This window comes from Pelodiscus sinensis, chromosome 3, assembly GCF_049634645.1.
Source record: "Pelodiscus sinensis isolate JC-2024 chromosome 3, ASM4963464v1, whole genome shotgun sequence".
Lineage (NCBI taxonomy): Eukaryota > Metazoa > Chordata > Testudines > Trionychidae > Pelodiscus > Pelodiscus sinensis.
The window spans coordinates 165,672,962-165,689,382 of NC_134713.1; the positions used below are offsets into that span (position 1 = coordinate 165,672,962).

Sequence of the window (16,421 nt, forward strand, 5' to 3'; positions counted from 1 at the left end):
CTGGGTCATCATCTGAGGCTGCTATCACATGAAATATATGGCAGAATGCTGGCAAAATAGAGCAGGAGACAAATTATTCTCCCCGAGACGTTCAATTAAAAAAAAAGCTTTTTTTAACAAATGTCATCAGCATGGAAGCATGTCCTGTGTCAGCACTTTACTCTTTGTGTTCTGTGTTGCAATTGCATCAGTGTATTTGAAAATGTAGAAAACATATAAAATATTTAATAAATGGTATTCTATTACTGTTTACCAGTGTGATGAATCATGTGATTGATTGCGATTAATTTTTTTAATCAGTTGTCAGCCCTAGTTCTTAGGATAAACATTTTCAAAAATCACTAAATGTCAGGAGTTTAAGGTGTTTTTAAAAAAAATTACCCTTGATCTATATAGTCCTTATAAACTTATTCTTTTTACTAACTCTTCATTTTTGTTTTATAAGGATTCATAAAGATAAGTAAGCATATAGGTTCATAGACAGGTGAGTAACTGAGGGTATGTCTACACTACCCCGCTAGTTCGAACTAGCAGGGTAATGTAGGTATACCGCACTTGCAAATGAAGCCTGGGATTTGAATTTCCTGGGCTTCATTTGCATAAGCCGGCCAGCGCCATTTTTAAATGCCGGCTTGTTCGAACCCCGTGCCGCGTGGCTACACGCGGCACGGGCCAGATAGTTCGAACTAGCAAGCCATTCCACACTATCTGTACGCCTATCTAGCCCGTGCCGCATGTAGCCGCGCGGCACGGGGTTCGAACAAGCCGGTATTTAAAAATGGCGCCGGCCGGCTTATGCAAATGAAGCCCGGGAAATTCAAATCCCGGGCTTCATTTGCAAGTGCGGTATGCCTACATTACCCCGCTAATTCGAACTAGCGGGGTAGTGTAGACATACCCATATAGGTTAAGAACACAGATTCACAGTTATATGGTATTATTAATGAGCTAGCCAAGTAGGTCCCAACCTTTTTTATACCACACACAGCAAACCCATTCACAAATTGTTGGCAGACCGGCAGCCTTTTATTTGCAAATTTGAATATTCATTATGCAAAGCCCTGACCCGCAGAACTGCTGCAAACAGCCGGTTTTAGCTCCGGTAGCCGTTGCAGCCCGGCAGCCAGAAGTTCCAGTCCATGGACCAGCAGTTGGGAACCGCTGATCTAGCCAATGCTAATTTATATCTATAAGTTAATGTAATTTACAATATATATGACATGAATTAATGGGGTTTTTTTTTTGCTAAGATTACAAACTTGTTCATGTTCCTGTTGAACTCTATGTCAAAATTCCCATTGACTTAAAGGAGTCAGGATCTACTAAAGTCAGAATTCTTTTATGGGCCCTAGATCAGGCCCACAGGACTTATAAGATTAATACTTGATTTATCCTCCCTCAGAGATCTGTGTGCTGCATCTGCAGGGAGAGCTTGGTCTATTTTTCCCATTTCCATTTTCTAGGCTGCTATAGAAGGAGATAATTATAATGACTCAAATACATATCTGTTCCCCTAACAGCCCAACACTTCTGTTTTACTAATTGTGTTGTTTGTTTTGCTTCACACCTGTAATAAACTAGATGCTGCAACTGACTTTGCTTTTCACTGGAACTACCATTCTCCTTCTCTCTACCTTCAGGAGTTCCCTTCCCTTACTCCTTCATCAGCTGTCCTGCTTGCAAGGGAAAAGAAAAGAAAAGAAGAAAAAATGTCAGTAGGAATTGTGGAGAATAAATTGCAGCCTCTAGAATGAGGTCTAGTAATGCGGAGGCGTTGTAGAAGGAAATCTGAAGATGAATACATTGTGCCTCATTCCTTTTCCTGCTCTCACCATCTCTCTTTCTGTATTCTTTCTCATTTCTTAGTGACAGATGGCAGAACAAGGAGCAATGGTCTCAAGTTGTGGTGGGAGTGGTCCAGGTTGGATATTAGGAAAAACTATTTCACTACGAGGGTAGTGAAGCACTGGAATGGTTACCTAGGGAAGTAGTGGAGTCTCTATCCCTAGAGGTGTTTAAGTGTCGGCTTGACAAAGCCCTGGCTGGGTTGATTTAGTTGGAATTGGTCCTGCCTAGAGCAGGGGGCTGGACTTGATGACCTTCTGAGGTCTCTTCCAGTTCTATGATTCTATGATTCTTTTTATCTTGTTTAGAACATCATATTTGTGTAGTTCCCTTACTAAAGGGGCCTCTGACTTTTTCTGGGAAGATTCTTTGTGCTGCAATCTAGCCCTAGAGACTACAACTCCCATAAACCCTTGGGAAAGGGGGGACTGGTGTCTCTTCCAGGCTATACAGATAGAGAGTTAGGAGTCTCCATTTTGGGAGCGGGGAGCCAGGCTGCTGTAGAGGTTGCGCTGAAACATTTTAAAACACCTGAAAAATCTGACCTAGATGATGTATCCTCTAAGCATGACTTCAAGTGTTCCTCATGGTGGTGCTTACCTCAGGTTAGATGCCTAAACTGTATCTATGTTAATGGGCCTATACTTTATGCTCTATTGGATGTTACCCCAATCAACAGTAGGAATTAATGTATATATTGTATTGTAAGTTAATCTGTTTTTTCTTCTTTGTACTAGTTCCTTAATGGGGACATTAAGGATTTTTCTGGTGGGGGGGAGAATATAGTCTCCTTACTAAAGGAGCCTCTGAATTTTTCTGGGAGGATCCTTTGTTCTGCAATCTAGCCCTGGAGACTACAACTCCCATGAGCCCTTGGAAAAAAGGGGGAATGGTGTCTCTTCCAGGCTTTGCAGACAGAGAGTTAGGAGTCTCCATTTTGGGAGTGAGGAGCCAGGCTGTTGTGGAGGAGACTTATCCAGTCTAGGAGCTGTTGTGTTGCAGCTAGAGCCTGGGAGTGGGAACCTGCGGAGTTTGGATCCAGCAGGCTGCTTCAAGGGCTGCTGACTGTCCCTAGAGTGGAGAGACTCTGAATCAAGAGGAGTACATTCTCTGGGGGGGATAAATGGTGGCAGTGTAAATGCCAGTTAGATAAGTTTCCTTTCTTTCTGTGTACTTTTTAATTGATTTTGTTCACTTTTAATCTGTTCAATCCTATTTCTTCAAGTTATTAAGTAAAGGTGTGTTAATTCTAATGTAATCAATTAGATATATCTTATTAATAATTGTTGTCTTGGAGTTAGTTCCAGGTTATTACTGGAATAATTTTATTCCTGGAGGCTCCCAAGGCACACCATAAGTTTGTACAGGGCCAGCCAGGTAGAGGCACCATCATTGTATATTCTTTAGGAGCAAGCGAGTGCAGCAAAGGGGTGGCTAGGGAATACCCAACTAAACAACATCACCACTAGGATACTCAGGATCTCCTTTTATGTTAAAAACATCAGGCGCCCAGGCACACATTTGAGTGTGACCTGCTCCCAAGTAACCTAGGGAAGAAAAAGGGGGTTACATTTGTATCTTCTCTTTCTCCTTATGCCTGGTTCTGCTCATTTCTTGTGCTGCACCCAGCTACCCTTTGGATACTCAAAGGTATTCAGAGCCTAACTCCCATTATATCTTTGAGGATGTGGGATTTACTGCTGTCTCAGCCCCTACTCTAGAACTCTGTTAGTGCCTTCTAGGCCCTAGCTCTCATTCTCATCTCTCTTCCTCACACTGTATCTCTTACCTCCACACAGACTGCCTTACATCTCTCCTGTATTTCAATCTCTGTTTTTTTCAGCCTCAAGTTGTGGGATTGGCCATTTGTTGGCATGAGTGGGTGGAAGCTGCATTGTCAAATGCCAGCCTCCCTGCCTATTAGGTCCACTACATCTGCTTACAGAAAACTTTGACATTCACTTTCCATTGGAAATTCTTTGATTGGTGCAGGCTGTTTTGCATCACACTTTGGGCAGGGTATGGGAAGAGATCTGGATTATCTGGCCCCAGATCATAGTAACTTATGCAACACCACTGTCTCCTACTGCAAAGGAGGAAAGGTTGAGGCTTTCCTGCACCTGCTAACTTATACATGTAGTCCTACTTGTTGGCTGCTGGTGCATTCTAGTACCTATGTATGTAAGAACAGCCCTCAGACTGCTCTAACTTACACCTACATGCAGCAGCCCAAAGATGAGAAATGAACAAAAGTGAGCTTTCTACCATGTTTGCATCCGTGCCTCAGACCTGTGCTGTACGGGGTTTAGGTAAATCCCAGACTCTAGCCTGGAACCATCAAATCATATCTGTTTTTGTGTACATCTGCAGGGGATATCTCTGTGTCCATCTGGAGCACTATAAAACAATCTGCTAGGACTGTTACACAATATAATCCTGAAATGGAACGGTCTCGGCCAATCAGAGCACCTGGGATGCTATACAGGTACTGATCCATACATTTACACTTCTTTTATTTTGCACTTCTTTGGACTCTCATGGACTGAGGTCTTCTTTGCATGGTTATTGTGCACTAATAATAGCAGTATACAAATAATAGTAGCTAATAATGAGGATTCTTAGGCAGATTGGAAGAGTTTCCACAACTATCTGTGGATTGTTCTCATACATTAAAAAGCTGCATACAAATCACTCTGCTCTCATGAGCGGTTGTTCTCAGAATGCCCCATTCATGTGCTCACAAAAATCAGCAACATCAGAGTCAGAAGCTGAGGCAGTCATATTTGCCATTGGAGTACAGATAGGAAATTGTGAGTATAGAAGTCAATTATGGTACAAGTTGAACCTTTCTAATCTGACACCCTCGGGACCTGACCAGGGCCAAATCAGAAAATTTGTCAAGATCAGTATTGTCTAGCAGCATTACCAACACTTCTTCTGCTTACTGGGCTCGTAGAAGACATTTAGGGATAAATTAGAGCTAATAACAGCACAGAACACTGAGGGTATGTCTAAACAGCAGTGTTATTTTGGAATAACTAACATTATTCCGAAATAACAATGTGTGCATCTACACTGCCAGCCTTTATTTTGAAATAATGTTGATCTGGAGGACTTCTTACTCAGACTTCTATAACCCTCATTTTATGAGGAGTGAGGGAAGTCAAAGGAAGAATGTTCTTCCTTCGACTTCCTGCTGCATAGACAGCGCCAAAAGCCGAATTAAGCTATTTCAACTTAAGCTTCACAATTGATGGAGCACAAGTTGCATAGCTTAATTCATCTTTATTCCTTCCGTGTAGACGTACCATGACAGCCAGGACTGGTGGCTATAAACAAACTTTATGGTACTACAGGAAACTTGGCCACACACATGATAAGTGGACATCCAGCTAACTAAAATAATTCTGGACCACAGATGTTGCCAGACCAGAGAGATTCAACATGTATAATGTTATGAAGATGTGAAGTATTTTACAGTATAAGAATAAATAAAGAGTGCTTCCTGTTAATTTGGTAACAGCTAGATTTCAGTTTCTGACTTTAATAGCCAAGGATATGGCTATTGCTTTGTAAACAAGCAGAACACTCAAGTCTAAAATTTATCAAGGCATTTCCCCCCTGTGGCTTACAGGGGGTGTAAAAGAGAGAGAGAGGTTTAGTCTGTAGAAACTTTTTAAAGACTCATTGGCTGTGTCTACATTGGCATCCCTTTCCGGACAAGGGATGCAGATTAGACCAGTGGGAATTGCAAATCCACGGGGGATTTAAATATCCCCCGCGGCATTTGCATTTACATGGCTGCTGCTTTTTTCCGGCTTGGGGATAAGCCGGAGAAAAGTGCCAGTCTAGACGTGATGCTCTGGAAAATAAGCCCTTTTCCGGAGGATCTCTTATTCCTACTTTCAAGCCTTTCAAGCTGAACCCAAGCCTTTCAAGTAGGAATAAGAGATCCTCCGGAAAAGGGCTTATTTTCCGGAGCATCACGTCTAGACTGGCGCTTTTCTCCGGCTTATCCCCAAGCCGGAAAAAAGCGGCAGCCATGTAAATGCAAATGCCGCGGGGGATATTTAAATCCCCCGCGGATTTGCAATTGCGATGTGTCTCATTAGCATCCCTTTTCCAGAAAGGGATGCCAATGTAGACACAGCCATTCATATCAATTTAAGGAAAATCTGCACAACCTATGATCATGATGAAATGCTGAATACATTCTTAGAATCCAATTTGGGAGTATAATTTTGAATCATAAAACTCTCAGTTGTAGCCTGTTTGGGGAGAAGAGGGAGAGCAGTGTATTCAGGGGTTACCTCAGCTTGCCCTTTCACTGCAGGTAAGTCTGCTTAAACTACCCTCATTTATTGTGCTGGTTGGCTGACCTCAGCAAGAACTACTGGCAGTCCAATTTCCACATCACAGACAGCACTGTTAAGCTTCATAGCAACCTATTCTATAGGCAAGTATTATTGTCCCTATTTTACAGATGGGTGAGATGAACTGAGTGCCCTGCAGCAGAGAGAAAGTTTAACTGACTTGCCCAAGCACCAAAGAGATCCAGCTGAACCCAAGTATTCTCACAGCTAGTCTCATAATTTAACAATAGACAGAGCTCACTTTAAGACATGGGTTGGGCACTGGAGTCTAACTAGGATGTAGACTATCCTCAGCCCCTTTCATTTTAGTGAGAGTATATGAAAACAGCATATGAAGAACATAGCTAGTAATTGAATAATTCTGCTCTCCAATGTTGAAAAACAACAAGCATGTATTTTAAACTTTTACTGTCATCAGTATCTTATACTGCAGTACATTACATTGCAGAGTTAAGTATCCATACATAGATTCATTTCCACATATAAATAGGAACAAGTTTAAGTTGGAACATTCCTTTGCCAATTTGTTATTTTATTATATGAAGTTCTCATGTTTAGAAAACCCTGTAAAATACAGAATTGGCTACATTCAAATTAGACACAGAAAACTATCAGAAACAAAGGATGGTAAATTACAGATTCACAGTTGTTAAAGAAGGAAACAGTGGACCAAGAATTTCCTTGTGTGACCTTGAGCAAGTTATTTAAGCCTAAATCCTCAAAGGTAGTTAGGTTCCTAAATGCCTTTGCTCATCCTTGACATGGAACCAGAGTTTTAAAAGTAGTTAGGCCCTAAATTTTTTTGAGGACATGAGTTTCTGTGTCTTAGTTCCCACCTGTAAAGTAGGGATGCTTCCTGCATCCTAGGCATGTTGTGAGGATAATGCACTAAAAACCGTGAGGTGCTCAAGTACTATAATAGTGGGAGCCAATAAGTACAGGCAGTCCCCGGGTTACGTACAAGATAGGGACTGTAGGTTTGTTCTTAAGTTGAATTTGTACGTAAGTCGGAACTGGCGTCCAGATTCAGCCACTGTCGAAACTGACCAGCAGCGGCTGAATCAGACACGCCTGGGGCAGAGCAGCTGGGATGCTGCTGGGTTGGTCCCGCAGCGCCACTCCTCGGAGCTATTGGACCAACCCGGCAGCACCCCAGCTGCTCTGCCCCAGGTGTTCCCAAGTCTGCCGCTGCTGAAACTGATCAGCGGCTGATTCCAGGAAGCCCGGGGCAGAGCAGCTCTGCCTTGGGCTTCCTGTAGTCAGCCACTGATCAGTTTCAGCAGGGACTGACTTGGGGACGCCTGGGGCAGAGCAGCTTGGGTGCTGCTGGATTGGTCCAGTAGCACGCACCTCGGCGCTGTGGGACCAACCCGGCAGCCCTCCAGCTGCTCTACCCCAGGTGTCGGCGAGAAAAGCCTGGTCTGCTGGGGGAGGGGGGCGCACTAGTTGTGCCCCCCCCTCCCAGCAGACCAGGGAGACATGGAGCGGCTTTTCTCGCCGCAGAGAACGCGGGCGGCGGGACCACGGCGCGCCTAGGCGGTCCCGCCGCCCACGTCCTCCGCGGTGAGAAAAGCCACTCCGCATCTCCCTGGTCTGCTGCGGGGGGGGGGGGGGGCGCTAGCTCCGCGTCTCCCTGGTCTGCTGGGGAGAAGCGCCCCCTGCGCCGCTGGAGGCGGCAACAGTGGGGGAGGCACCCCACACTAGCGGGGCCCCCCCCCCCGGTTCGTAACTTAAGTCGGACCCACGTAACCCGGGGACTGCCTGTATCTTATATTTATTGAACATTCAGACCCTCTCATTGTCCATGTAGGATTGCTGTCTCCAATGCACTCTCTAGTGAGCTCTCAGGCTTTAAATATCCCCTGAGATGTGGGCTCACATTTTACATGTCTTAATCTTTCTTCTGTGATTCATAGCTACATCTCACACAGATCCTAGCTCCTGACAACCTACATCTTTCTTCCTCCTTCTTGGTGTTTACCCCTGTAACACAGTGCAACTCACAGTCACTGCGCCTCCTGCTGGTCACTCGGGAATTAGCATCATTCAGTGCAGGAGCACTTCCTTCTGACTGGTGTCCTGCCTGCTTTTACACAACCCTCCCAGATTGAGCGTTCGTCCATCTAGGCACTGCCCTGCCACAGTGCCTCTCATGCTCTGGGGGTCCTCCCTTTCAGGGAACCCCAACCCTCTATGTACACCTTGCCTCAGTGACCCTACTGAGACTTCATCTAGCCCCTGCCTCAGGTTGTCAGTCTGAAATGGCCACTCATCATAGGCAAGGAGTGTGAATCTGTTGCCTCCTGCTGCCCTGGCTGTCTCCCTACAGCCCTAGGTCTTGTATCAGGCCCTGCAGCCTGGAAGCTTGCCTGGCCAGAGCTTCCCCAGCTTTGCCTGCCTTTTCTCAGCTCTGCTCTGCTCTGCTCTGCTCTGTGTCAGGAAGCCTCTAGCTTCCCTGGCAACTAGGTCCCTCCTGCTCCACAGCTGGAGCAAGAATGAGTCAGAGATTCCTCCCCTCCAGGAGCCTTTATTTATACTGCCCTCAGCTGGGCCCTAATTTGCTAATATCTGCCACAGCTGCTGGCTTCACAGCTCCAGCCCACCCCCAAGGCTGGGTTTTAACCTTTAAAGGGCCACTGACCTGTCACAATACCCATAAATATTTTTAAACTTAGCCATATCTTATTCAGTTTATACATAATTAGTCCTTGATGTTTTCTTGTTATAAGCCCCTGGTAATTTTGGTGGGGTTTTTTTCTGAAATTCCTCAATTTGTCATTATGTTTTTGGTAATGTAGTGCCAAGAACTGAATATAATATATCAGCAGAGGTAGGTTACAAAACATGTGTATAAAACTATTAATTTCTCTGCTTCATTAGATGCTGGTGCCTCTGCAGCCACAATTTCTATTGACCTTTTTGCATTGCAAACACATGTCAAATTTGATGACCACTGTCACCTCTAAAATCCAGAATTGTATAGCTACATAAGCAGTGTTGTACTCAGTGTTACAAAGCCTAACTGATTTAGGATTACTGTCTCATTTTCCAAAGTGCTTTAGATACTTAGCCAACATTTTATTGAAGGTCAATGACATTTTGGTTCTGAAGTGCCTAAATCCCTTTGGAAAATAAAACTTATATCAGATAGGCATTGCACCACTGAGTGCAACAACATCTCAATACTTTTACAAACCTGTGCCTAACTGTCTTTACCCATTAGTATGGGCGTGAGGATTGCGAAAGCATCTGCAGAAAGCTCAGGGAATGTCAGTGAGGCATTCCCTGACTCTGCAAAAATGCACTGACTCTGCAAAAAGGGCACCTTCTTCCTTCATAGGCCTGTTTACTGTGTGAATTCAGAGTCATAGCCATGGCCTTATATACAATGTGCTTTAGCTTGATATAGCTAGTAAAGAGGGGCCAGGAAGTGAACAAGAGGGCCAAAAATTGTAGGCTTTTGGAGGAGACACTAGGCCCAAATATTCAAAGATGTTTAGATGTTTATCATTGATTTCAATCGGATGTGGGTACCTAAATACCTTTAAGGATCTGGACCTAGTGTTTCTTAGGAGCTCAGGAGAATGGTTAACTTTTCCACCTGTGGATTTCTTAGCCCTTGTCTAGAATAAAAGGTATGTTGTTAGAACATGTTAGTTAATAGGTAGAAGGGCTCACACAGAATTCTGCTTTGATCAGGTTTATAATGCAGCCAAAGTAGCTTGGGTGGCAGTGGAGCTGTGGTAGGCTGGTCTCTCTTGTGTGGAGAGGTTTAGAGGTCAATACACTTTTTGATTAAGTGGAGGCCATCGGATCCAAATAAAGTATCACCGCAGAAGGACTCCAGTTTATTCTAGGGCAGGGTTTCCCAACCTATGGGTCAGGACCCAAATATGGGTCACCATTACATTTCAAAAGGGTCACCAAGTATCTCCCCAGGTGGCTCTGGCTCCCCTCCTCCCACCATTTTTGAATTGCCTTGGGTCACCAAGTCTTCCTAAAATGTCAAAATAGGTCCCCATCTGGAAAAGATTCTAGGGTGAGACAGGGTGCTGTTAGCAGCTACCTGTCCCTTGGAGGCCAACAGCCTGGTCACTTAGGGCATTTCCACACTACAAGGTCAGGTGAACTCTAATACAGTCGATTTCCTACCACTTGATGTTGCGAAGTTGAAAGTCCATGTCCTCACTGTGGGGAAGACTCAGATGTAGTCTGAAGCAGTGTGGTCCCATTAGGGAGCATTCTGTCAACACAGACAGTGAGGCACCATGGCAGCTTTGCATTCTGAGCTATGCTCACAATGTCTTCTGGGTCCAAAACTCTGCTGTAGCTGGTCAGGGGCTCATGTTGCTAGCGTCTCAGAATGCACTTGTGTGACATCAGTGAGAGGCATTCCACTTGCACCTTTTGGTGCCCTGATTGCCATAGCAGTGTGAGCATGGAGCCCAGTGTTCAGGAAAGCATTGTCATGCTCATATGTGTTGGGGTATGCCTCACGGTGCTGTACTTTGAGAGCGTATGCATGGCACTCCACCAAGAAGAGGACTAGGATGAAGCTCAACATGGCATGGAGGTGATGCTCAGACAAGGCCTGGCACTCATGCTAGTGCAGCCACTAGTCAATCCTGTGAACAAAGTGAAACACAGGTTCTGGTTCCATGAGACGAGCTCAGACTGGTGGGACTGCATTGTGATGCAGACATGGGACAATCAGTAGTGGCTGCAGAACTTCCATATGTGGATTGCCACATTCCTGGAACTGTGCGAATGGCTTTCCCCTGCCCTGAGATGCCAGGAGATTCGCTCTGACCGTGGAGAAGCACATGGCAATTGCCCTATGGAAATTTGTCATGCCAGACAGCCACTGTTCCATGGTGACTCAGTTCAGAGTAGGCTATTATCATACAAGTAGCAATGGCCATCAATAACATTCTGCTACAGAGGATCGTTACTCTGGGAAACGTGGACAGCATAGTGGATGGCTTTGCCACGATGAGCTTCCCTAACTGCAGTGGCACAATAGATGGCATGCACATCCCCATCTTGGTCTCTGAACACCTTGCCAAGGAGTATATCAACTGCAAGGGGTACTACTCCATGGTGCTGCAGGCACTGGTGGATCACAAACGCTGCTTCACTGACATCAACATGGGTTGGCTAGGAAAGGTGCAGTTTTGTGAAAGCCTCTTTTGAGATTCTGTCATGTGGCTCTCCACAAGTTGCCCCTGCATTCCCTGTGTTTCCCTCTAATCCTCCACCCCACCTCTGCAGTTCAACAAATAGAGACCATTGTTCAATGAACATGAGTGTTTATTAGGGAAAAACAACAGGGAAGTGGAAGACCTGGGAACCAGAAGCAGGGAGGAGTGACTCAGGAATGGGAGTGGGACTGCCTTCTGCCTCTTGATGGCCTGGAGGCTTTGGCTCCCCTTGAGTCCCCACTCCACCTGTGTTCTGTGGACCTGGATGTGGAAGCCATAGGACTGGTGGAGAAGGAACCAGGAGTGCCATCAGGGTGGGTGGGGTTCTGAGCAGTGCCCTTTTGAGGCAGGTCACCACACGCTCCATCACAGTGGTCAACGAGGAAAACATTGTCTTGTACTGGCATGTGAGATGTTCCCTGACAGCCCCCCTCTCCTGCCACTCCGCACTCCAGTTCTTCTGCTCTCCCTGGATCTCCACCATGAGGGTGTGCATGCAGTCCATTTGATCCCTGAACATCTCCTCCCACATGCATTTGTGCCTGCAGATGTGAGCTAGGCAGGCAGCTGCTGTAGAACAGGGGTGGGCAATAATTTTTAATGGGGGGGGGCACCGCAAGATTTTGGCAAGTGCTCAAGGGTCATATTTCTACCGAGTGGGCTTAGGGTCTGGGACAGAGGTTGGGTGCAGAAGGGAGCTTGGGATAGGAGACTGGGGTACAAGAGGGGGGTGGAGTCTGAGTGTAGGAGGGAGTTGTGACCTGCGACAGAGGCTTGGAGTGCAGAGTCCAGGAGGGAGTATGGGTGCAGGAGAGGATTCTGGCCTAGCAAAGAGTGTAGGAGGAATGCAGGGTCTGGGAGGGGGTTGTGATCTGGGTGTACAAAGAGCTTGGGTGGTGGCTTGGGGCAGGTAGTTAGGGGGGAAAGAGGGTAGGGGTGCCAGAGGCAGGCTGTGCCTGGGAAGCGCTTACCTAGGCAGCTACCAGTCAGCATCCCTGCAGGAACCTGAAGGCTGCAGTTGCAAGCTGCTCCACGTGGCTCTGCTTCCAACAGGGTGAATGGGGGGAGGCTTCATTGGCTGCCCCTGCCATCAGCAAAATATCTCAGCTGCTATTGGTCGGAAACTGGGACCGAGAGATTTTGCTGAGGGGCGGGGCAGAACACAAAGCCTTCCTCCTTGCTTCCAGAACAGAGCAGCCACATTTAAAGCAGCTGCCTCTGTGCTGTGCTTAAGGGTCCCAGCGAGGCAGCCTGGGGCCGGATCCAGTGGCTTGGTGGGCCGGATCCGGCCCTCTCGCAGCCTCTTGCCCACCCCTGCTGTAGGAGGTGGAGGATGCACTGAGCTGGCTGCTGTCACAGCTGCAAAGAAAAGTGACAAGTGTAGAGTTTACAGCACATACATTGTGTTAAGACTAATGCTAATTTGCTGGCCTACACCGAAGGTCTCTGTAAAGACAAAGAATCTGTGTTCCGTGCAAAGCCAAATGTTTGCCGTAAAGCAGGTACTTTCCAGCGGGTGCCCAGACATCTCAGGGGAGCACTGGGACACACACAATCTGGAGGCAGACCAGCCAGGGCTGGAGCCTGCAGGTGGGAGAGGGTTAATGGTAGGGGGTGGCTACCCTTGTGTCCGGCACACTTGGCTTCCTAGGGCAGTGCTACTTTCTCAGCCAGGGCAGGAGCCTGGAAGATGTGGGAGAGAAGGAAGGGTCGGGTCAGCTTGCCACTGTGTTTGGCACATGCTGGATCCATCACACATGGCCTTCCAGAGACACTGGTTCTTTTCCTCCCTGCAGGGGGTGGGTGTGTGTACGGCATACACGGAATCCCAGGGAGAGTGTTAATAGATTGCCCTCCTCCTTCATGCAGGTTGCCCTGGGAGATATCAGTCATCTCTGAATCAGATGGAGTGATTGAGAGTGTATTCTGACTGAATGTAGCCCTAAACCTGGGTCTTATGATGCACTGCTTTGTGGTTCCATGACACCAGACCACTTACTAGTCGCTTGGCATTGGAAGGTGTTCTACTGTGGAGGATGCATAAACCGACTTCCCCAAAACCTTGTGAGAGGTGTTTCTCTGTGAGAGCTTCATGTAGCTGCGCAGACAAGATGCCCATTCCATCTACAGACACATGAACAAGCTTTTCCACGCAGCCCCATGCTGTGTAGGCAGAGAGAGCATGCCACAGCTCATATCCCATTGCCTGAACCCACTTGTAGTTAGAAAAAGTTTGTGAACTCACTGGAAGTGCCCACCCTGGGGTTGGTGCTGGAATGGGACACATCCTGGGGAGGAGGGTGGGACACTGGCTCCAGCGTCATACTGAGCTTCTGGCTCTTGGGGATCAGCAGCTAGCTACTCTTCTCCTGCTTCTCCCACTCTGCCACCAAGCTGTCCTCCACGCTGATGCCAATTGTATCTTGACTGGACTCGACAACCACATTGGGGACGCTGGCCGGGCCACACCCCCAAAATGCTGTCCAACTGGTCATAGAAGTGGCATGTGTGAAGTGCTGCCCCAAACCATCCACTCTCCTCCTTTGCCTTGTGGTAGGACTGGTGCAGCTCCTTGATTTTCACTCTACACTGCTGTGTGTCCCTGGAAAATCATTTAGCCCCCATGAAGCTTCTGATCCTGCCATATATCTCAGCATACCTCTTGCTGATTCAGAGCTCGTTGAGGATGATTTCATCCTCCCCACACCTCAATGAGGTCCAAGATCTCCTGGACATGGAAGGGAGGCGACCTTCTGTGCCCCTGGGAACTGGATCCCACAGGAACAGAAGTCCTCAACATTATTGCACTGTTGTTGGAGTTGCTTGATGCCATCTGCACGTGTACCTCAGTGTGCTGCTTGGTTGCCATATGCTTGCCAAGCTGGACACATGGGACAGGCCCTTCTACTATTCCCGGAGCTTTTTGAGATCAGTGGGAGAGCGGTAGAGACACAAGTTGCGGCCAGAGTGGTTCGAGTTGGAAGCTGTGGGAGGCCTCCTGAAAGCCAATGATGTTGACTTTCCGGTAATGCTGTGTCTACACTAGTGTAAATTTGACCATGCAAGATCAGGAATAGCAATATTCCTCATGAAAAGCAGGAGTATGGAAATTTACTTCCCATGGCTCTTATGGTCAACATGACAGGCTGGATAGTGTGGACGCATCACTTAGAAAATTAACCATTTTGGGCTAAAGTTGATGTAAAGTCCTAGTGTAGACCAGGCCTTAAGATCACCCAAGATACCAGGTATGATTAGGCCCGGCCAGCGTCCCCAATGTGGTTGTCAAGTCCAGACAAGACGCAATTGGCATCAGCATGGAGGACAGTATGGTGGCAGAGTGGGAGGAGCAGAAGGAGAAGAGTTTGATAGCTTGATTGGGTTGGGAAGGGTTGAAGAGATACCTATATCTCAAGGAAGCTTGATGAGCTACGGAGGTAATTAGCTCACGAGCTGGAGCATCCAGGGAAAAAAGCAAGTAGCATAAAAGGCTGACCCAAGGAGCAGGAAAGGGCCTATGTCCATCTGTGACTATGCTATGTTTTGTCCCACGAGCACAAGGAAGAAACAATAATAAACACATTACGTGATGGTACCCAGGTAGATGTACATGCTATACAATGCACCAGGACTCACTAGCCAAGTTTTGCAGGAACTGAAGGAGGTCCTGTTCACAAGGGATTTATAGAGATGGAGAAAGAGTAATATCTTGATGATTTGTAGTCAGGATTTAAGTAGGTTACTTTGCAGAAAAAAATAGAAACACGTATAAAACTTGAGTGTAAAATAATGTAGTAAATAAATTATGGATAGCTCTGGATATTTCAAGGTGAATTTGAAATGAAAATGGTTTTCTGTTTGAAGATAGGGGCTGATTTAATTAACAAAGAGTTACTATACCTTGGTCACAGTTTTATGGGGACAGATGAAACATGTCCTTGGTAAGAGCAGGAAACAAGAGGCCAGCCATGTTTTCCAGCTTCTCTGAGACTAGATCTCTGGGCTTTAGTCCACCTGATTCCCAACTATGTTAATGCCACAGGCCCAGATGCATGTAGCACCTGTAAACCCTTTCAGCCCAGGGACCTGTAAGCAGCAAACTGATCAAAGCAATTCAAAAATAACCTCTTAAAAACAAAGAGTTATTTATTCCTTCCCCTAAATATGCAAAGCTCAGAGAACAAAGCCACAGGAAATAAAAGTCCTATTTGCCTGGTTCTTAATCTTTCCTGGCCTACTTTTGGTAAGTTCCCCTCTGCTTATCTCTGGGAAAAGTCAACTGCCAACTTACAGCTTGCTGTCTTTGTCTCTGGTAGCCTCTATGCTTGTCAGCTCTCACTGGTGCTTTCTGAGAAGTCTCAGGCTGCTCACTCAACACCCACCAGAGGCTTCTACTGTTTGGTATCTTCCTTTTGATCCTAGGCTTAGTCTCAGGAAGAGTAAGACGCTCTCAACTTGCTTGGAGATGAATATTGTCCACTATAGTTTTTCCATTGTTTCCTCCATGACTCTTATCTGAGTCACTGTTTTACCTTTCCTGATTGGTTCCTTTAACTACCCTCTTTTGATCTAACTCCACTGAAAGAAACCCAACACACACACACACACACACACACACACACACACACACACACACACACACACACACACACACACAAAGACATGCATCATATCCATAAGCAAAAATGTAGCTATTTCCCTTTTTCCACATCATCCTCTTCCTGCACTGAGGAAAATTCTATTGTCAGTTCCTTCTACCCCAGCCATTCCCACAAGCCCCATATTGACACTCCCTCTCCTCAATTGTATCAAACTGTTTCCTTTTCTGCCACAGCTTCACTGTGTTCATCCCTATCGTCCCCCAATTCCACATTTTGTCCTTGAATACTCAACCCACAAATTCCATGCAGAATCAGAGAACAGAACAGTGCTTCAGGGCTCAGTTCTCCTGGCAATACGAGAATAAACAAAACAAAGGTGTCAGATTTGTCTGTTAGTCTAT

General features: G+C 46.3%; 1 long non-coding RNA gene across 1 annotated transcript in view; it reads left to right on the forward strand.

Annotated features, from left to right (window-relative positions):
* The window catches only part of LOC142828042 (uncharacterized), a 44,671-nt gene that overhangs the window by 13,480 nt on the left and 14,770 nt on the right, over positions 1-16,421 (forward strand). The window contains exon 2 of the long non-coding RNA XR_012902965.1: positions 4,216-4,330. This is a non-coding gene — a long non-coding RNA (uncharacterized LOC142828042). The remainder of the gene's footprint in view (positions 1-4,215; positions 4,331-16,421) is intronic.